Raw genomic sequence first — 24,104 nt, 5'->3', positions numbered from 1 at the left:
TTTTTGATGTGAACATACGATAAATCTGTCGTCTAATGTGGTTTGGTTTATGAATGAATTTGTTAATTTTGCTAGCTCCTTCTAAAACAAACACATGTAAACCAGGGCCCCAGTCAGGCCCCTGGTTTACATGTGCAACAACTGCCATTTATTGGCAATATGGAGAAAATAAATCTAATTGATAATGGTAGAATTATTCCTTTAATAATTATTTGGTTAAATATCCTTGCAAGAATATTTTATTTATTGATTAACTCACTTAATATTTAAAACCATTTGATCAGAAATGCGCTGCACAGGGCAAAAATAACAGAGAGAAAACAGTCCTCAAATAGTAACTGACTCCTGTCTTGGAGTGGATTTCTTCTTCATGAAGTCAATGTTCAGTTTACTGTGTGCTGTTCAAGTCCATCAGTGTCAAAGAATGCTGAAGTGAACAGAGTAGAAATACGATTAAAATCCAAGGTCAGGCTCATCGTTGTGAGTTTATATTCCGGCATCTGGTTTTTACTGTATGGTATCTGTTTGGGTTTTGGGATGTTTTTCCAGGAGGAGGGAATGATTCGATCAGGATTAAATACTGAGGTTCTGCCTCAGCTATCCTGTCTGACAAAATTTTATTTGGTTCAGAAATGTATTTTCCAGAGTTCTTGGCTTGAAGGCTTATCTGACCTCAACTCATGTGTCAGCTATGCATCGTGTGGCAGTGCCAGTGTTGGCTCAAGAAAGTGAAATAACTGCTGTCGCTGACTTAACAGTTAGCTCTCCTGCTGTTGGCAGCTATTTCTTGCAAACTGACTGCCAGAGCAGCTGAGAGCATGAGATAATAGTGTGTTTGGATCTGGTCAGAGACGTATTTTTGAGACGGGCTCGCTATTTAGCCAGATAACTGTGGAAATGATCTTTGTAGCTGCAGACAGTTTAATTTATGATGACAAAGCCAAACAGGCCAATTTCACAATCTGCTGATTGCCCACAATGGCAGCATAAGGTAACCTTGAAAGCCTTCATTACATAGAAAATCTGTGCAGTTAGAAGAGCTTGTACAGCTGAGTTAAACAGTCTCTGATTTCAGCTTCTCAAATGAGAGGATTTTTTCCTCCTTCCTTAGTCTTATATGGTAGTTAACTGCATATCCTCTGGTTTTGGACTGTTGATCTGATAAAAAAAGAATAGAAGACGCCAACTTGGATGGGCTTTTCACATTTTTCTGACATTGTATCAGCAAAATTTATTTATCAGAAAATGATCAACAGACCATTAAAAAATGAAAATAATGGTTAATTGCAGCCCTGGCTGTTAGTAAACTGAATATCTCTATAGCCATCTTTGGTGAGTTAAGCTGTCCCTGAACGGAGGGGTTTTGTTGTTAGAAGGAGAGCAGTTACAGTATATGCACATACAAGGAAATTGGAAATTAATTGAAAGAGTAAACCCTGCAGCACACTGACAAAAAAAACCACAAATGTAAATGGACAACATTTATCTCCCACTTGCATTTTAATCTGGTCGGGCTTTGAGATTTGTATCTGCATTTTTGATGGTTTAACAATTGCATGGCTGTTAAACAGAGGGTAGTTAAATCATCTATTTAATGGTCGCTTTTAGCTTATTTGCTCCATTTTCCTTGTAATAATGATTCAGTTTCTTGGTTAATCACAAGCGTGTATTAGTTCTGACTCTAAACAGCATGCAGTCTGTGGTTTAGACCACATCAGTAGAAGATCTTACCTCAAGGCCAGAGTTATGCTGCTAACATTAGAGTTTTAGGTGTAATTTCAACCATTAATTTTTCTGAGAAACTGTCAAAGTGCATATTCTTTATGCATTTCCTGGTATAGTTTTCCATCTTGTTTAATTCTGGGTCATACAAGCTTAGAAATCAGTTGCATCATTTCTTGGTTAATTGTCTGTACCTGCTAAGTCAAGAGCAACAGCTCACTTTAGTATCTGGAGGATGTTTCTTCTCCTATCCAAAAGGCTTCTTCAGTTCTGACTGACTGGTGGGATGACACACACACACACTGACATACACACACACTCACATGCAAAATAATTGTTTTTGCTGCTGTCTGGTAAAACCTGAGTCAGCATAATCAGTCGGTCGGGAAATGATCCTGTGTAAATCAAGAATGTAACTAGATTGTAGACCAACCATACACCCCTGTGTCGCATGTGAGTTATGACATTAGCATACGCAGACCATGTGTATCATTCAATTTGAGGAGGACATTACACACACACACACACACACACACACACACGCACGCAGCAGGCCTTCAGACAGTTTTATATCATCATTTGTTCAGTGATTTTTTTTTATTTTGTGATAAATATGGTTTTTAGAGCACTGCCTTGTTTGTCAGCTTGGCTCTAAAGCGTTCGATCATTCCTCCTGAGCAACATTAACAATATTACCATGTACTATACTGAGAGAGGAAGACTACGGTCCATTTCACGCTAACTATTCCTTTAAAATTGTTTCAGCAGTTGCGTAACACAACCAAATATTGGTAACCAAACAGACATATTTCCCACAAAATGAAAACAGCAAGAGCCATTCCTATTTACAAAAATGGAGTCAGGCACTTTTTTTCAAACTACAGACCAGTTTCTCTCCTTCCTCACTTCTTGAAAATTTTAGAAAACCTTTTTGTTTAAAGACTCGATCATTTCATAGAAAAACACAACTTATTGAGTAACCATCTATATGGTTTTAGATCTGAATGATCCACTGCACTGGCAGTACTGATAGAACTGATATCCACAGCAATAGAAAATAAGGAAAATACTGTAGGGCAGTGGTTCTCAACCTTTTTTGGGCCAGCGCCCCCCTATCCGTTATCCAGATCCCTTGGATTTTTCTCATCCTCCCACAGTCAGACTGTAGCCACTAGTCACCAGTGGAGGCGGTATGGTTCAAAGTTTATCTTTATCTTATCCATAAACATATCACATATCACAGAAATACAACAGACTTCATTAATGTCACCTCAGCACTCTTTATTTCCTTGTTGGAACAAAAGCCACACATCAGATTTTATGATCCAACTGATAAACATTTATACTTCTTGTTAATATTTGACTTTATTTCCAGATTATTCGTTCCAAAGTGCAGAGCTACTGTTCTGTTATCAGATTTCCTTAAAGTTCACTTCAGGTGACAGATGAATACAGAGAGTTGAGACTGTTTGTGAATCGACAGACCTTAAAAACTTCCTGCTGTGAGATTCATGTTTGTTGTTCTTCTGGTTGGTTTCCTGATTGAAGCTGCTGATTAATTTCACCTTCACTCATCAGCTCGATTCAGATTATTTTCAGCATCTAAATTTAATGTAACCAACAGTTTTCATCATGTTTGTGTTGGCGGTTGTTAAAATGATCTGATAACAGTAGAGATGCTTATCAGTCACCAGTGTCACTAGTTACAGTGATGTGTTATGTTGCTTTGTTGACTGCATCGGTGGAATGAATGCAACGCCAGAGGAAAGAAATAAGAATATTTATCAATACTCTTATCAGTTCTTTTTCATTATTAAAGAATTGAGGGGTTTGAATTAGCCTATTATTTAAAAAAAGAATAAATTCAGAACAGGATTAGAATAGATTTATATTTTAAATATGACAAAATATTGTTTCTACAGCAGCAACAGTAATGCTTCCATCAGCAAAGTCACTATAGAAAATAAATATCTCACTGGAAACAAATCAAAAAATTCTGTAAAATAAATAATATTCCTGACATTAAAATACTGAGTGAAGTTAAGAGAGAATGAAGAACACAGACATTAGTCAGTATCTTCATCCTGCCCTCCTCCTCCTCCTTCTGCTGCTTCTCTGGGAAGAGGGGCTGTTTCAGCCACTAGCTAAGTTTACAGGAATTTAACAAATTTTAATACACAAACACCGGCAAATAAAGCAGAGGAGACCAGACATAGTTTTTCCATGTGTCTACAGAGGAGGCGTTCAGGTACAGTGTTGAGCGTAGGTCACCCACATTTTGGAAGCGCCCAGAGCCCAATACACAAACTTGTATGTAGTCAGGTGCATAAACTTGAGGAAAATAGACTTGACTTTTAATATTTGGGTATCAAAAAAATCAATATTCAAGTACAAATCATGATAGATAATGTTGAAATAGAAAGAGTTTATGGAGATAACATTTCGGGAGTTGTTATAGACCACAAACTGTGCTGGAAACCAAATCACATAAAGACAAAAATGTTGAAGTCTATTGCAATATTCCACAAAACAAAATACAACTAGTGCGTGGAGGTTTGGGAAACACATACAAAACAATCACAAATCCAAAAATTGTAAACAGAGGTGATTATCAACCAATATTATTTATAAACTCACATGCTCGCAAATGTAAAGAGTTGGTGGACTTAAAAAATGCACAATTAATGTCAAAAATAAGATGTTTCCAGACTGTTCCCTGCGGTTGTTTCACATGAGAGTGAGTCAGTGTGAACTAAGAAGAATTTGCATGTTTACTAAAACCAAAATATTTATCATTCATAGAGTTCACATTGTTTGTGGAAAAGTTTTGATAAGGAACTTAATATATTAAAAAAAATTAAAAATAAGATGATTAATGAATATAAAACTGAGGTCTGATGAACACTAATGTGTATATGAATATTGTTTGAGACTTTTGGGTATATATAATATACATACATAAAACATATATACATATAAATAGTCTTTCTCTTATTTTCCCTCTTCTTTCTTTCATTTTCAGTGTATAAATCTAAAGGGATCTGTACAAAATAATGAATATAATGCGGGTAGGTGTAATAAACTTGCTTCAAACTTGCTTGCGGCTGGTTTCAACTATCTGCTCAGCGCTAGCAGACATACAGGAGCTGGAATCAAAAGCAAGAACATGTGGAGAAGCCAGCGTACGCAATCACGGAGGCTTGATTACATAATAACACACAGATGCAGGTGCCTAAGAAGCAAAGATGAGATGATGGGGAGGCAGAACCACAGCAGAGCCAGGAGGAGCTCATAGTTTGAGTTTCTGTCTCTCCAGGACTTATTATAAGCTTGTTTGTGTGTGTCGGTAAAGGCAAGTTTGACCCTTGCTTGTATGTGTGTATGCCCATGTAATCAAGCTGTGGCTGACCCTGTCATCTGTGCATTCATTTGTCTCATGTGTTGTTATTGGCCTAATGAGTGAGTATGACAAATGATCTCAGCCCCCCCCCTTGGGAGCAGGGTTACAGAGATATGTTGTTGGGAATATATCTGGAATGTGAATGTTTCTACATGTATGTGTGTGTGTGTGTGTGTGTGTGTGTGAACTTGATCTGGCTGTGTGGGAATATATATTCCAAGATTGTGATAATCAAATTATAAACCATAATTACTGTACAACTCCTATGGGATGTCTTTTAATCTGTGTTCTCACAGACACACACACTAGGGATGCACGATATTGAATTTTTTGCCGATATCTGATACGCTGATATTTCCCAACTTGTTGATACGATGACGTGCAGATATTATCGTTCATCCCTAACACACACACATACATACACAGGATCTCACTAAAACCAGGCTTTTCTGGTAAAAAAGAAAAAACTCAAATAACAGCGAGTATAGTTTGGGATAATTAAAATGAAACAGTGTCCACTCGCAGCTCCTCTTCACAGCTTACATACAGTATGTCTGTCATTTTTCGAAGAGTGATTTTCTTCTCTAAACATCTCCTATTGTTTCATTTGAACATTTGTGAGTTGGCAGAAAATCCAATACCTATTTCACAAGAAAAGCAAAGATTAGAGAAATGTGTTTTTCCTCCGTCCTATCCCACTACGCATCTCCTGACCCCTCTTGATTTCTCTTGTGACCCATTCTTGGGACCTTGAACCCCAGTTTAGCAACCACTGCTCTCGCCAGTCCAATATTCTAATATAAACCAATGTCTGCTTTGCTTTTTATCTCCATGTAATGTTCTTGAGAGCTTTTTCTGGCTGTTTTCTCTTCTGTTCTGTTTTGGATTTGTTTGCAATAACTCGAAGAAGAACCGGTTATACCTGGTTGCCAGATTTCGGTGCCCTCAGGGACCACGGAGCATTCAAGGGGTTATACTTTTTTTTTTTTGTATCACAGCTGTACAGAGGAGCTGTTTTTTGGTGGTCAGAATTGTCAAGCGTTGCCCCAGCACCACAACATGGTGCAATTCTATACTTAAAATGTTGAATGTGTGTCTTTTGCCCCGCTGATCTCTATATTAACCAGTTTCTTTCTTGTAAATCTGCACCAAAACAACGTCCTTCTTATCGTGAGAGATTGATGAAGGCAATAAAGTCTTTATCTTGAACATGAAAGTCTCGGACTAATAGTCTGTATCAGTCTCTCTTCTTTTTATCTTTCAATTGTGTCGTATACTTTCCGGTAAATCAGAGCAGTTTATAATAAAAACAGGAATGCAGTCTGCGTGCTCTATCTGCAGTGGAAAAAATGAGCCGATATTAAGCAGATCTGAAGATGACATTAACTGAATTTCTACTTAAATGGTTTAAAGCTTTTATGTGTTCAATATTCCCCTGATCTAACTTTCCCCGTCAGTAAATTAGACAGGAAGAAAAGTGATATCCATTCCTTTCTTTTGTGGGAAAATCTGAATTGTCACTGTGGTCGTCTGGAAGCCAGTGAGCGACTCATGACGAATGCATGAGTGTGTGAATGTGAGAGTAAACTTAGGCTACGTTTTATATTAATATGTTTTATTTATCAGCTCCAGGTCACTGCTAATATTTGGCCAGCTGCTATACAGTATATGTTGATCACACACTGTGTTACCATGGGAACCACTTGATTTTCTGTCTCTCAGCCATAGAGAAAAAAAAAAAGGAATAAAACCAAGAAGAGCATTGAGACATCTCTACGGCATGAGTTTTTATGAGTCCTAACAGGCAGGTTTGTTTTGATTATAGTTTCTTCAGAAGCGGATTACAGATGAGTGCTGAGGAAAACAACAACATACAAACTTAAGAGTACTTGCCCTGTGTCATCTTGTACTGGAAGGCTGCACTACAAAAATGAATAATTAAGTTTCAAAGAAATGTTTTTGAGAAAATTACTGCCAAAATCACTTTTGCTGAAGCATAAAACATGTTAAGAAGAAGGAAGAAGAAGTTTTAAACTGTTTAAAATCCATACTGGATTTTATATCAAGGCTCGTAGATCCATAAATCCAATCAAAATCTCATAATAAGTGAAAACGTTTGTAATAACCAGTTTCATTTGTTTCATTTGAACATATAAAAAGAAGCAGATGTTTGCTGCACATAGTGGTCCGACTGACCACAGCGTCCCTCTACAGTCAGCTGATAGGGGAAGCCAACAACATCATGAAGTCATCCCATGTCATACGTAGCATACGCAAAACCGACCGTGGTCACAAATATCGTTACACTTTTGTATCTGTTTGAGCGATAAAGAACCTGTGCTCTCAAAATATCAGTTTTTAGAATAGTGTGTAGACCCTAACAATGTGCAGACTAGGGCTGCAACTACTGATTATTTTCATTATTGATAAGTCGTTTGGTCTATAAAATGTCAAAAAATGGTGAAAAATGTTGATCACGTTACCCAAAGCCCAAGATGCAACATAAAATATCTTCTTCATCTTTTTACATTTAATAAGCTGGAACCAGAGAATTTGTTTTTTTCTTAAAAAAAATTGGTGATCTAATTTCCTGTCAATCAGTTTGCAACTCTAGTGAAGACTTCATTTCTGCTTTTCCTGCACCCATGACTCATGAAGATGTGTGGAAATATCAGAGAGTGCAGATGATTATATAAAGCGATACCCTTTTAAATTCTACTAAATAGACTCCATTCCCCTAACACTGACAGTTTGGAGATTGTATCTCACTAGAAAATATTTGTGATTAAGGGTGACTGCAGTTAAAGGTCTGACTGCAGAGGCGGTTGCTTCAAGTCTTTCTTCTGTTTTAGATGCTAATGCAACAATACATTTCTACTTACTTTTTCAAAATAAAGAAGAGACTACAGATGACTCATATTGAGACTCATACACACACCCACAAAGACATGCAATTACGCACAACTCAGACTGAGAAACACACACTAATGGATGTTTTACTTCTGACTTTCAGACAGTGATTTACTGGTTTAAGGAAGAAATCTCTGTACAAGTGTGTGTGTGTGCGTGTGTGTACATCTTAATAAATGTATTGATGTCCTGAATGAAAAAAGGCTGGAGGATGGAGTTATGAAATCAATGTGGTCATTTGGGCCGCTTGTTTGCACGGGTTTATATAGATGTGAGAAATACAGTGTGTTTGTGTGTTTATGTGTGTGTGTGTGTGTGTGTGTGTTTGTGTTTGTGTGTGAGTGAGAGAGAGACATAAAAGAGGCTTTTATTGGGTTTGTTACACAATTCTGGGAAGAGAGACACAATAGCCGGCCATAGAAGAGCAGATGTCAGGAAATTTGGTGTTTTTATATGAGTGTGATGAGAAAGAGAGAGAAATATGGCAGACTGTAACACGGCTCTGAACAAATCCCCTCTCACTTTTCCAGGATTTGATGCATTTTTCTTCTCGCTGTATTTCAAACAAAAAAAAAAACATGGCTCGCTTGCACTGCAAGTCGCCAGTTCAGGAGCGATTGCCAACTGGGAACAGCATGTAAAAGGCGCACTGTTTCTTTTGTAGAAAATGCGATATTTAATCACACTCGTAGATAAAACAGTTCTGACTTTCTTCGCTTCTTGACCGACAGATCCGTGGCGTGTAGCGATTGTATCTACAGAATATGAAAGCATGAAATAGTGAAACAGGTAAAAGCTCGTCTGTGTTTCCTCTCGTTGACCGCAATACAAAGAAATTTTCTCCCACCTCCAGATCCTGGCAGCCTACAATACAACACCTTTTAGCACCTATTGAAATGGTTAACAAAAGCTCCGTGTGTGTGTGTGTGTGTGTGTTGATACAGATTTTCGACATGTAAACAAAGGCATTGTGTGTCAGTAACACAAGGAGAAAGATAAAATCTGGCTGACAGCTTCTCTCTGTAAACTCACAGAGATTTTCTGCCAAAGCTGCAGCCAAATACAGAATGTTTGAGTCTTGGTTTTCCCTCTTCTGGCTGTCTTAACAAGGAAAATTTAGGATCCATGTACAGTATTATAAGCCTGTCAGATGTCATCAGTCATGTCAGGGCACAAAACCAGCCACAAGGGCACAAATTTAGCCTCAACTTCAACTCTAGAGGAATGTGCGAGCTGTTTTATTTGATTAGGAGATCCCAGCTGATTGAGTTTTGAGGTAATTGAGAGTTCAGAGCTGTGAGTTAGGCAGCACAAATGCATGTCTCAAGGCAGGCATCGTCACATCCCTACAGGGACCTAGTGGTATGATTTTAAAAGTTTTTCTTTATAATTTTTTGACCTTATAAAAAAAGTCAGTTGTCTAAGATCATTAGATTTGTATGCATCAGTATCTTTTTAGTCACCCTTGACTATGTCCCACTTGGGCATTTTTTACGTATTGACCCTTTTCATTAAATTACAATTAATATCTAAAACATCTGCATGAAAACTGTTTGCACAGCTTCTTTCAGTGTTTGCACAGTGGAATAAAATGGATTTGTCTTTCATATGACTAAATCAGTGACATATTCATATAAACAAAATCCTGTTGTACTTGATCTTTCTAATAGATAATGTGTGTTTCCATTTATTACTTCATATGTAAAGATATAAAGATATGTTGCAGCCAGAGACCGCACAGCTTTCTCCATGAGTTCTTTCCCACAGTCATTCAGTTATTGGCTGCCAATCCAAAACCCAATTGGACTGGCTAACTAAGACTGTGTTTGTGTGTTTGTGTGTGTGTGTGTGTGTGTGTGTGTGTGTGCCTGCACATTTTGCATTTCACCTGGGACTGTCTGTCTCCAGCTATTTTGGGGCCTTGCGTCTTCCCTTAAACCACCAATTTTTAGTGTATGAGACTAGGCAAACAGGAAGCTGTCATTACTTTGCCATGACAAAGCATCAAGGGAGAGGTCAACACAGGACATGCAGTCTAAGCACGCACGCATGCATGTACGTGTGTGTGTGTGTGTGTATCACAGAAGCCACTGCAGGGCCAATACTCAGTAGTAACGAAGGGATTTAAAGATGTGTGTGTGTGTGTGTGTGTTTGTGTGTTTGTGTGTTTGTGGAGGGGGTAGGGGGGCGGGGGGAGCATGACGTGATCCTGTCAGGGAGTGAAGTGTGTGGGAAGATATTTACTACTTGAAGTTCCTTTCACTTCTCCTGCTATCTCCACTGTAAAGGCTATTGTTTCCCTGCAATAATCCCTCCACTGTTCAGTCACGGGTTCATATTGCACACATACAGATAGATTCATAGACAGTCTTTATGTATTATTGAATGAAGTATTTAGCTGGTGAACTTTTAGCTTTTAGCAACTAAAGAGACTTGTTTTTCTCAGATGTTGGTGGAGACCAAACCAGAGCTAAAAGGAGAGTGAATATTGGACTTACATTCTTCAGGCGGCCAGAAACAAGACTCCAAATGAAGTTTCAGGTAAATGTGGACATAGGAAACACATCAAGTCTCCTGCTTAAAGTCACCTTTCACCTTTTCAACATTTAATCAGGTTTACAATCATTTCCTAACCTTAACCAAGTGCCTAAACATAACTATAGAAATGCGAATCTTGCTTTAGTTTGTACAAGTGGACATTGTATTAAACCTGCAGAACTTTTACATATAAATGAACATCTGTTGCATTCAAGCTCTTGCCAAACGAGTTCACACAAATCTGAGTTTTTAAATCTCATGTCGGGCTCAATATTCCTGCGTTGGCCGTTTGGCCGTTAATTGTGCAGCTCTTCTAGACTTTCCACATGTTATAGGACCGATTGGATCAAATTCTGATAGTGAAACGAGTCATTTTGCAGGGGTAATGTGACATTCCAAACAATTAATCCGCTGTTTTACAGCCGCAACAGTAGGTTATAGCCAGTGGTGTACTGGCCATCGGGCATACTGGGACAAATCCCAGTGGGCCGTCAAAAAATACGTTTCTGGGCCGGTGGACCGTCAAAACATATCCGTTTTTAGCGGCCCTCTCTGTGTGCCTGTCATTCAGGGTGCTCACGGGAGTTGCCGCATACCTGTGTCAGGCTTCATTCAGACCAAATCAAGCGTTATGGCGCACCCCTGCAGGATTGAGCGTAGGTGTGTGTGTGGGCGTCAAACAATCAGAAAGTAACATTTTATTGATCTGGTTCACCGGCTTTCTCGTTACCACCACTCCCTCTCTTCACTCACTCTTTAGCTCACTCGACCACAGCTGCTCTCTTTCTCACTCACCGGTGCTCTCAGCTCTCTCTCTCTCTGTCTCTCTCTCCCTCTCTCTTTTTCTCTTTTTTAAAACAAGTCAGGAGGCCGACAGAAAGGTCTAAGTTTACTTTTAACATGATCAAACAAAGAGAAATGTCCTCCCCTCTTCCTAGAAACATCTCAGGCAATCACAGCTGAGCGCCCCCCTTTACTCTCACTGCCAGAGGGGGGAGACAAAAGTCCCACACGCCAGCTTTAAAAGAGCAGATATTGTCAGAAATGAAATGAAAAATGAAGAACAGTTACCCATTATGTTATTAAAATGTAATGCTGGTAGCATTACTGTACGTCACTCCCTAAACCCATTTACTATTGCAAATTAGCAGTATATAAACCTACTTTCTAGGAGACAGGGTTGCATACTCTTTACTGAACCCACACTATGAGAAGCTTTCAGAACAGAACCCTGAATGATGGATGATCGACTTTTATTGCAGTTCCTTCGGGCTCCTTCTTTCATCTCATGTCTTCTTTATTGTTCTTTTGTAAATGACCACATCATGAAAGGACTGGTTTGGTTTCAAGATTGTTTTTATTGTATAAATCAGGTTTGAAGAAATGGAAAAAGGTGAGCTGAACTCAGCTGCTATAAATCTTAATGATAAAGTTAAAGTGGGAAATGTAAACCTTTTAAATTCTCCAAACATGGACGTCTTTTCCCTTCAGGAACAGACGTCTAATTTCACATGGCCACCAGGCACTACCGAGCTGTTGTTGCAGCTTCAGGGTCAAACAGAGGTGAAGTGTTTACAGAGTCCACCCCGTAACCTTTGGTTTCAGTTTTGATCCTGTGTGAGAAGTCTAAAAGTCAAGCAAGTCACCCTACAGTACGAGGAGAGCTGAACAGAGTTAGAATTGGACAACAGTGATGTATCTAACAAAAAAATGGTCAAAGTGATCTATATTTGTTCTCTTAATGGTTTTTCATGTTTATTTCTCCACGCTTGATGCTGATCCTCTGGCTGCAATGATAGTATCCGGAGGATGACGGATGAAGAGTTTTCTAACTTTAGCGTGGATTAAAAAGCACATGTTTTTATTGGAAACTAATTGCAAAGGAGGGGGAGGGGGGAGATTCACAAAGAGGAAGAGCAGAGGTCAGCATTCCTGCTGCTCCTTAGGGGCTCAGAAACACACTGCAGACAGAACAGAAGTATCATGAGGCAGTAGAAAGCACAGGGTGTCCCACTCAAAACAACAACTAGTCAACTCTGCAAGAGGTCAGTTTACTGCTCACAATCATTCACGCCGCTCAGTTTTGTGAGCTGGAGTAATAATACATGGTTTATAAAACGTACCAACCAGTTATATGCTCTTAAAGATGTGGGCCAACATATTTCTCGAATGACAAACACAAAGAGAACAAAGTTGTTATGAAAGATAAGTGTTTTTTATACAAATGCGGATTGTTATTCAGTGGATTTTAAATGAAGTCAAAGCAGGTTTTATTGTAGTTGAGGATTTGTAATGCAAAATTCAGGATAGTGTTGAGGCTGAGGTAGAATTCACCCACGTATCCTGTATCAGTGGTATTCATGACAACAGGCACATGTGTTGTGCTCTCTACAGTGACAGTTGAATTGAACAGTTTCATTAGCAATAAAAGCACACATATTTGAGTTGAATGCTGGTGGAAATAGGCCTCTCCAAACAGATGACGGCCATGTGTGTCATTAAGTCTCAACCTCGACTTAATAGCTCAACATCTTTCCAGTGTAAGAGGGTCGCTCCGTAGTGGTCAGAGGTATGTGGATTTCACTTTCCTTTTTTCCCCCTGTCACGAACTGGTTCAGCGTCAGTGACAAAGGAGGGAATCACACATGAATAAAACTTTAAAAAAATGAGATTTATTGTTAACGTAATATAAAATATAATAATGTCAGTCTGCTAAATCAGTCATGAATGCAGTGTATGGATGGGTGAAGTACGTGATGCCTGCAAGCAAAACAAAACAAAACCAAAGTCTAACCCATCTGGCTGGTGGAGGCCTGCAAGGAAGAGAGAGAAAGAGGTTAACAAGAAGACACCTAAATAGGCTGGAGGCCTAACCTAACCAGGTGCAGGTAGTTCCTTGACGTCCTCTCCAACCCCGCCCACTGGCTCCTGAGCCAAGAAGCCAAAGCAACCTCTTAAGCAAAAAGGCAGAGAGAGAGAGACGACACACCCCCTAAAGTTGAAGTTTATTGTAGTAGCAGCTGATAACAGCACAGCTCTGTTAGTTTGGTTTTAATCATTTGCATATCAAAAGACATCTAATCGTCTGTTAAAAGTCAACTAGATTTCTAAAAAGTTTTTCAACATGTATCAGATTCTACAGGATCTGTTGGACATGATTCTTGGCAAAAGTTAGCTGTAAAAAAAAAAAAAAAAAGGGAAATCAAAGCGAGCTGCCTCTGCAGTAATGGCAAACTGTTTATTTCTGGCATTCCAGATAAGTCTGTAACTACCAAAAAGGCTGTAAGGACCTGGGCCAGATGTATAAGTGATGTGTTAGCACAAAAACTGTGCATACTCCATTTCCCACATGTAAAAGAATGCACAGCGAGAATGTTGGCAACTCACACAAGACCAGGTGCACATACTGTTTGGCTGGACGGCAACAGCGGGACCAGCACTGAGTCGCTGAGTGATGAACTTACACCATTGGTTAGCCAGTCCCTCCCCTTTCAAGTATGTAGGGGAACCTACGGCGGTTGTGAAAGGCCCTCTCTAGAGCCAGTATTTGGTTTGTCCATTTGGGCTACTGTAGAAACATGGCGGTGCAACATGGTGGCATCCGTGGAAGAGGACCCGCTTCCTGTGTAGTAAAGGGCTCATTCTAAGGTAATGAAAACACAACGATTCTTATTTTCAAGTGATTATATACTAATTAAAACATACTTATGAATATTATATCCTGCTAAGTCTGTTCTGCTAGATGCCACTAAATTCTACACACTGCACCTTTAAAGCACCCCAAATAACAATGACAAAACATTTAATACAGAGTGAGTGAGTCTTAGAAAAATGAGACATGTGCAGATAGAAACGCCAACCCCCCCCCCCCAGTTGCAAAGCACTTTGTAAAGTTTAAATAATGGTGCTATAGACAAAATTATTGATTATCTTTCTGACATTTGTTAATGATGCCTGAGATATAATGATTTGGGAGCCATAAATATTCATAACCATGTGTAATAATGGTTGTGTGTAATGACAGCTGCTCTGGCATGATTAGATGTACGATATTGCGCCACTTCTTTGCTGTTCTTTTTATTGGCAGATCTGAAGAGTAGGTGAGCAGGCAGAAGTATTGAATACAGTAGATTTGGCATATTTTTCATGGGCACAACCCACATACTCAGCTCTGCTGCTCATCCCACAAATGCATATTTCTACAAATGTGGCACCATTTAAAAGGGAAATAAACAGGCTGTCCAATGGTATAAGATTTATTGCCAAGAAGCATTGTTACAACAAAGAAATTATCTACCAAACACAAATTTCCTTACTTTTTGTGCCATGTTTAGATACAGGGGGTGGCTCATTTTACCACTGATGCATCTGCCCAGATGTTTCTCATGTAGCGGGAGTACTCTACTATACCGTTGAAGAATACAGATTAACATCATTAGTCTCTGACATCTGGCTTTCATCAAAATCTTTGATCACCATCCAAAATAAGTTATATAAGGAAAGATGATTTGTTGTTCCAAATAAAAGTCGTTTGCAATAATTACATGACTAGCTTCAGGACAAATTTTTGAGGTCAGAGCTTTCATCACTTACAGTCTTACTGTTATCTTTAAAGCAGATTGCGTATTGTGAGAGAACATCGTCCACCACATTCACACCTCAGTGACGTGAGAGTGAGATGAGAGTGTGTCTTATGAGAATTAACCAATAAGTCTATTCCAAAGGAGTGACAAGGCTAATTCTGAATCCACTGGAAATGTTGTCACAGGGTTGCAGAGTTTTACTAGATACCCTTTATCAGGCCTTAACTTCCCTTTAAAGGAAGTAAGGAAGATCTCAGGGGAAAGAAAAGGCAAATTTTCAGATGCATGAATAATGACTCAAATAGAAATGACATAAACAACAGTTTCTCTGTTCTTCAATTACAGTACATCTGCAGGCAATGTGACGTCCATGTGTTCGGTGGAAATACAAACTGTAATAGAAAATAATGAATATAAAGTGGGGATATTTCTTATCTTTAGAAAGCATTTACTGTTATTGACCATGGCTTGCTACTTTAAAGAAATAGACAGATATTGGTGTTAAAAGGGTTGCACACTCCTGGTGAAGTAGATAATAATTCAGAATTATTGAATGATATTTGTGGGGTTCCTCAAGGCTAAGTGTTAGGCCTATTATTGTTTATTTTATACATAAATTATATATTTGCAGATGCTACTAATGTATTTTATTGTGATAACAATTTGGAACAATTCTTTGACACTGTGAAAAATGATTTGATACTTCAACAAACTATCTCTGAATTTAAGCAAGATTAAATTAATCATCTTTATTAATTGATACATGATCAATTTACAAAGCAAACTAATGATTAGTGGTTTTGGAATAGAAACAGTGGGAGTCATAAAAGATAATAAATTATGGTGGAAACCACATACAAATTATATCAAAGCCTGTTATTAACAATTACAGTTTAAACTTCTTAAATCAAGTTTCATTATACACTTTATTAAGTTCACTTATACTTCACTGAATGGACGTATGAGGAAATACACATAAACAAAGACAAATTCAATTTTTATACTTAAGAGAACCATACAGGATTGTAAACTACTGATGAAGAACCAACAAAGCCACGGGTTATTAAATAAAAGGCTCTAAAAATGGTAGATTTTAAAAGAGAACAAATCATGTATTAGGCCAAAAGCAAATTACTACCTGACAGTTGTTTAAAATGAGATAATATGATTTGAAATCATTGTATTTCTGTTGAAAAGGAGCAAGTGTGAAAAGCATTTGGATAAAAGTCTTTGTAGGTTCTTTGGCTCTTCCAGTTGTCTGCTGCTTATGATAAATCATGTTAGTTTTTTGAAAAATGTTCTGTTTTTACCCAACATGCCAGGCCATGCTATAGAGTAAACACCAGAAAACCACAAACATCAGCAACATTTCTCTTCACTACAGTGCCAGATGAAAATTGAACTCGAGCTCGGGCGTTTGTGTCAGCTGTGATGGAATGCCGGCATATATCGACGGCGCCAAGGCCGACGCAAAAAAAAACCAGACCTAACACCTTCCCTGCACGGGAGCGATATCCTCTGTGGAGCTTACAAGTTACACTTTCAGCCTTGAATAATACTTTCATAGCTGTTCATGTTTTTCCCCCCGAACAAAAACATGACACCCAACATGGGAATTGTCCAAGTGGTTGAATTTGATTTATTAATGAGGGCATCTTCTATCATTACAATACAGCATTACTGTAATGTGCCCAATGCAGACACACATACACGCACCTCAGCATTCATCAGCATTTAATACATCTACTGCCATTAAGAGGTTTTTGCTGGATCAATATGGAGAAATGTGCTCCATATTCTGTTGAAAGCAGCATTTTTAATATCGTTATAATGCTTTTAGGCACAAAATTGGTCATTACAGTGTGCTCTGCGTGTGTGTATGTGGGTGTTGAGGTAACGGTCAGCTTTACTTAGATTTTCCCTATATGAGCCTACAGTAAAGAAAAACATCCTCCTCTTTGTGCCTCTCTCTGTCTCCACATGTACCACCTGGTAAACATCCTCCTCTGTCTCTGTTCCTCAGGAATGTCCTACACCGTTTATGTTCTTGATTAGAGAGAAAACGTGTGTGTGTGTGTGTGTGTGTGTGTGCCTGCCATCCATGATAAGCCTGGACAGCTCTTTCTTGTCTAAACCGCGCATGTGTGTGTGTGTGTGTGTGTGGTAAGCAGTGTGTTTAATGACGTCAGAGCTCTGATCTCTCTTCTTTTTTGTCTACATTCCTGTTCTACCTTGCACACACATACACACACACACACACACTCTACTGATACTCTGTGGTGTTTCAGCATGTTGTGTGTGTGTGTGGTGCTAAATGTTGTTATGTCACCTGACAGTTTAACAGTGTATTGGAACTTGCCCTGTTGTCTCTCGCTGTCACCCGTCGACTTGACCACTTCCTATTTGCTGAGCAAGACGTTTTTAGCATCTTAACTTCATGTCAATACATTTCCTCTTTATTTCTGTCACATTACTGCAATGACAGGGCTTTCACAGCTGTAGCAATATTTTCCTTTTCACTTCCACTGACGCTGCTAAATGTTTTGGTTTGGTGGTGTGAAGTTCTTCTTTTTACTCTTTGCTTACAGTTTTGTGACTGAAACTTGCCTACGCATATGTATTTCTCTTGTATGTGGATGACGTTTTGGCCCTCGGGCCTTCTTCAAGATCAACAATCATAGTAGGACACGTGTATGTTATATACGTCACACCCCCGTAGCACAGCTGATGGTGATTTGATAATCATGTTCTATTATAAGGGTGAGAAAAACAATCAAAAGGCAGATCAAAACTTTTAACCAACAGTGACAGGAACTACAGTCGATCAATCCTCTTCAAATAAAGTAACAAAAACCATCATGTTTCATATCACATAATAATAATAAATAGAAGCACATCACAGAAAACACTTCAAGTCATTATCTATATTTAATCCATGAGTAGTGCTCTCTTCAGGAAAGTAAAAACATTCAAGTAACCTCCGCTGGGAGAGAGCGATACTTTCTCACTACCAATAAATCTCAGAGAGGAAACAGGATGATTACATTCAATAAAATGCGCTGTTTCTGGATAAGTCATGTTTTTGCATCGAATAGTACTTCTGTGTTCAGCAATACAAGATTTCAGTGCTCTGTTTGTCTTTCCAACATATGACTTACCACAAAGGCAAGCGATAAGATAAATGACTTAATAACTGACTCGCTGTGGTTGTTGTAGTCAGTGTAACTATACTTACTGTTGTAACAGTTTTAATGTCACGCTAAGTCGGTCATTTATCTTAATTAACAATTAACATCTTTGGGGATCGGTGATTAAAAATGGAAATCCTGTAGAAGTGCTGTGTCCTTGACTGAGTACTGACCCATCCACTGGGAAGGCTAGTTCATTGACCTATAAATATGTCACTGAAATGGGTCATTAGTTAAGGTGAGAGGTTAAGCTGCAAATTACACATACGAAGCATCAAGTAGGTTATTTCTGTCATGTATAAGACCCACCGGGGCGCAGGCAGTGGGTGGTGGGGGCGCTAGATCAATATAAGTGACCGACGCAAAGCCCCTATAAAGTCCGTAACATCCCATAGCTCTACATACTCACAGCAGTGCACTGTAGTATAGGCCTTTAGCACTCAGTATCACTGTCAGCTGTGTCTTATCGGAGCCACAAACTGTAAACGGAACAAAACAGGTCATGTGTTTCACAGCAGCAAATCATGGATTCAGTTTGGCTTTAAATAGCTCCCTCGCATTGACTGCACAGGTCACCTACATGCATTAAACATGCGATTGATTTATAAATGGTGAATGATGAATGGGAGGTGTGAGGCAAGAAGTGAAGATATCACGTTAGTCACTGTGTGATTCAAGAATAATCTGGGAATAAAGATCTGTAAACTGGATAAAAGGTGTGTGTGTGTGTGTGTGTGATATTGATCGAGCAAGAGGGTAACCGACCTCTACAAGCATCCCATTTGGGCTTTCGCTTCTTCACCGTGTCCTTCAGAAAGGGTGCAAACACACACACACACACACAGAGTAGACTCGATGGAGTGGTTGTAGTAAACTGGAGCAGATAAATCACTTGAATGTGACAGTTGTGAGGTAATCTCGAACACACTCATCCACACACGCTCACACACATACACAGTTAGGGTTTCCTGTATGAATAATAGCTCATTTTGACCTGGTTTGATGTATGGATGCTTTATATGGTGCACAAACATGTGAAAATGGATGGGATCATAACAGAGAGAAGAAACTCAGTAACAGCATCATTTGTATCAGAGGGGAAAATGTGAGTCCTGTGAAATCATCTGTGTTTTTCTCTGCTGATGTTGTTCTGCTGTTAACTGTTTCTGTCAGAGGTGTGGTTCAGTTTTCTCTCTAGAAAAAGGAAGTAGAGCGACTTTTCTTATTATACTCTTTCAGCACAAAGAAGAATAATGTAGCAATTTCTGAAAGGGTATGCCCTTGAAAACCTTTTGGATTTTCTGAACTTTGTGTTTGATGTGAGTTTTTTTTTGACTGTATGAAACTGCCATTACTAGCAGCTTGAATAGGTATGCAATTAGTAATTTCTGCCTGTTGGAACTTGTTTGCATAATTATGAAATGGTGTCTTCTTTTTGGCTACAATTCACCTCCATGTCTCTGTTGCACTTTGTCTGACTTAAGAGTTGATTAGACACAGCAGCAATGATAGAGGAACAAGTTAAAGCAAAGACACAGCAAGTTCAGTTTAGTCTTTTCAAATTATGATGAAAGTGGTTGTGGAAAGTGTGAGTGATTTGATTCTAAGTGAGACCCACTTGGGGCGCACAGAGCGCTATGCCTGGAATCACCCTATTTACCGTATAGTGCACTTTTATTTGAGAGTACGAATCCTGACTAAGTGTGAATTATGCTCTATATAGTGCTCTCACAAATTCCAGCAAGTGAAAGTAGAAAAAAAAAGTATACTCCTTCCTGCTAACACTCCCACAATACAATGTGTTGCATTTTATACGTGTTAAAATTGCAATGGTGCAACGCATCACCTGTCATCGCTGACAAAATGATGATGATGGTGATGAAGTATCTGAAATCTCAATTTACTGCTCACTATAGAGAAAACCACTAACTGTGAACATGTGAGTGACATCACACACAATTCTGGATTATTTTCTTGATTAAAAGATGAATCATTTTGTGTATAAAATGTCTTGGAAAATTGTGAAAAATGCTTATTTTTTATAACTGATTAGTCATTAAAGTAAGTCATTTTTCCAGCAAAGATGACAAATATTAGTTCCAGGTTCTCAATTTCAAGTTTCTGCTTTTCACTGTTTGATATCACTGTAAAGTCAGTATCTTTAGGTTTTGGACTGTTGGCCAGATAAAACAACATCTGAAGACATCACCTTGAGCTTTAGGATTTGTGACACTTTCCACTATTTCAGACATTTTATTGACCAAATGATTAGTCGATATACCGTATATAATAATTGGCAGATTAATCACTAATACACACTTTGACACTTAAAACACAATTTGATGATATCAGATTGCTGGTATTGTGCAACAAACAGCATCAAATCCTCATGAATAAGGAGTTTAAACTAGCATTTTTGTCTTGAAAATTTACTGTAACAATTAAGCAATTATCCAACTAATACTGATTATTTGTCAGTCTGTCAGTCTGCGTATACTACCGCTACTATTTACTGCACTGCTGCCACCAGAACTGTTGTACTAATACTACTTTTGCTAAGACTATTATCTGTGCCAGTACATCTGCTGCTACCACAGAGTTCATGGCACTTCTGTGGAAGAGTAGAGCGCACTTGTGCTTTCATTCTGCTCATGTGAAATTATATGTCTTGTATTTTTCTGCTGCTGACAATTTCACATGTGGTTTCTCACCCCCTTTACGGAAACCACAACTCTACTCGCTTACACACTTTGTTGTGTGACTTAACACATCAACAGTCTGTTTGTCTGTAAAGCTTGTCCCTTACTTCCTCTTCAGTGATCTGCCCTACCCTCTGTATGCTTCACTTCTCTCCAAACTGCAAAAATAGACTCTGTAATGAACCCTCATCTTCTCTGATCTTTAAAGAATGCCAGCAGGTAGCAGGTAATTGACCCTGCAGCTGCAACTATTCTACTTGATTAGTTCGACTAATTTCTCTGACTGCACTTTGGTTTATTTAAAAAAAAAAGAAGCTCCACATGAAAGAAAGCAGTTAGATGCCAACAGGAATAATGAACCTGTTGGAAATGACTCATTGAGTTGAAATAACCACATTGCAGGTAGCAGGACAACAGAATGAGTTTTAAACATTCAGGTTTCCATGTTTCAGGAAGCGCTGCCGTAACTCACTAAGAATCACAGACAGCAAGGGAGCGCAGAGACAGGCAGAAAAGGAGTGATAAGGAGAGGTCTATCAATATTTATGGATGACAAGAGGTCAGGGGGAGAGGATGTTTGTCATGGAAAGCGATCAGAGGAAGGTAGAGGTGCATTATGTATGAGGGGGAGAGCAGAGGAAGAGGGGAGGCAGAGGAAATAGTGGGAAGGGAGTGGGTAAACAGAGATAAATGGAGATATGGCGATATGTCAATATTTATGAATAGTTAAAAGAAAAAGCGATAGCCTATTTTTCGCTGGCGTACACGCTACTTTAGTTTGAGCTCCTCCATCATTAATCTTTTTATTTGTTTTTATTTGTGCTGCCGGACCACCAGCTGTATTTTTATCGTTTAAACTATGTCCTGCACACACACACACACACACACGCACAAAATACACACTTTATCTCAAAGCCAACTGAAACAGAGGGGTTCATTAGCAATCACCAGGCTGACATGACGGATAAGACTAAGAAAGAGTGTAAACTCTGTAAATCAATCTCTCTCTGGTCTCCCCTTTTACTCAACAGGAAATATGAAAATGTAATAATGTACTGTATATAATTAGACAACAGAGCCTATTAGGCTGATACCACGCGTGCATCATTATTTACTCATCAAATGAGTCTGGTACGTTGATCTATTTGTATTTAAATGAGTCTGAATTCAGCCATTGTCAGTCACTTTTTCTTTTGTTGGTGCGTCATAATTAACAAGAACATCGGACATTAATATGTTTAGTGCAAATTTCTATACTGTAACATCAGGGAGAGTGAACATGATGTTTAATGTAATCAACTCAGGGATTATTTTTGTTGTACTCACCTCATTTATAGTCAGCATGCATGCCCTTATTAAAAGACAATAAGACTTAACAGATTGTCATTTTAACAGTAATTTTCACCAATAATGTGCTCAACTTTGACATGTTATCACCTGATATATGCTTAGACATCCAGCAGCCACGGAGCAGCATGAGCTTTCATTTGGAATCATGTTTGTGTTCAGTATATTCACTCTCCTTTTTTGTCTGCCATTTATCGTCGGGCAGGTTTCACGTAGGTAGCGGATTTATCAGAACTTCTTTGTAGAAACAGCTGCCCGCTGCAGGTGGGAATGCTGAGGACGAGAGCAGCGAGAGGGAATCAAAACTGAAGTCGCAGGGTGTAAAACCAAAACAACCAGCTGCAAGATGCTAAAACACACCGTAAAGCTGAGAGGAACTGAAAAATCTGTTGATAATTCTCTGCGGGAGAGAAATAGTTACCTGTGAGGAAGGATTACGTGAATGAGACCTGATGGATGCAGTATGACATATTGACAAACAAAACCGTACCCTTACATTTATCAAACTGTCCTAGTTACCTAAACCAATTAGCGATTTAAGCTGCTGACATATAATCTTTTGACTGATACATTATTGCCCTTTTGAGGAGCATAATCTCCACATAATTCATGTCCACAAAATCAGATTTGTTTGAAGGAGTCTAAAATCATTTGGTGTGCTGTTTTGTGTCTCTTGTGTAAGATTTAGTGGAACAGCACCTGGTGGAGTCTTGGTCTCTGCTTTTAGGGAGAAATTTGATGAAGTTGAGAAATTCTAACTGAACTGCCTGAGGTCACAAGAAGACATATTAGTGGGTTTATGGTGGATTTTCCCTTTAGACTTGAGCCTCACAGGGCTCATCGACCTTCACTTTATTGATCCTCAGGAAGCCTCCGCCAGAATGCTTTCTGTTCTATAGCATTGTCTCATAACAACAATATGACAAAGAGCACTTCAGTATATGACTTACAGCAAGATCAACCAAACTGCACGATCAATGAAGATGTTCCTCCTACAATGAGATTTCAAAAGATTCCCGAATAGAGACAGAGTGCAATGAAGTCCCGCCCACGCCGGAGGGGAAAACAATTCATCGCTCTCCATTGACTTTGTATTGAGTGAAGGTGCCACTTCTGTCTGCTAGCAAAAAACAGAAAAATACCTTTGGTTGCATATCATGGCGCCGATTGTTTTCCCCCACCGTTGGCCGTGGTTTTCAGTAGGAGTATGACGCGGTCTGTCTCTATGAAGGGAATTTTGGCTAAAAATTCCACCTCACTGTGGAATATATCATCAGAAAAAATGTCTTACCACTGATTGTAGCAACAGCAAAGAGGCTGACAAAAATAAATAAAAAAAAATAAGTTGTATGGAAGCCCATTTCTGCCAAGCAAAAAAATAGGTGAACAGTTATACATGATAAAAATAAAAATACAAAATTCTATACAAAGTCAAAAAATTCAACTTATAAGTCAATGTTAGAAGAAAATTATAAGATGGTAAATCAGAATTGATTTACTATTTCATAATTTATGATTTACTAAATAATGTTAGTAAGTCAAAATTTCAAATTACCATGAGTATTTTTTTTTTATTTTTACTATCCCTAACTTCTCATGTTTTTTTCTTTTCTTGGCAGATAAGGGCTTCCATAAAATGATGACTTTATTAGGACAAAATCTAAGGAAAAGACGTTGCAGTGCTGGACACAGTGTTTGATTGACAGATGATTTCTGG

The 24,104-nt window shown here is 38.6% G+C and overlaps 1 long non-coding RNA gene across 5 annotated transcripts in view; it reads left to right on the top strand.

The window, feature by feature from the left end:
• The window catches only part of LOC137177212 (uncharacterized), a 59,074-nt gene that overhangs the window by 1,348 nt on the left and 33,622 nt on the right, over positions 1-24,104 (top strand). For all 5 annotated transcript variants that reach the window (XR_010926012.1, XR_010926009.1, XR_010926010.1 and 2 more), the window contains exon 2: positions 10,479-10,573. This is a non-coding gene — a long non-coding RNA (uncharacterized lncRNA). The remainder of the gene's footprint in view (positions 1-10,478; positions 10,574-24,104) is intronic.

This window comes from Thunnus thynnus, chromosome 24, assembly GCF_963924715.1.
Source record: "Thunnus thynnus chromosome 24, fThuThy2.1, whole genome shotgun sequence".
Lineage (NCBI taxonomy): Eukaryota > Metazoa > Chordata > Actinopteri > Scombriformes > Scombridae > Thunnus > Thunnus thynnus.
This window is presented reverse-complemented; position numbering and strand designations above follow the sequence as displayed.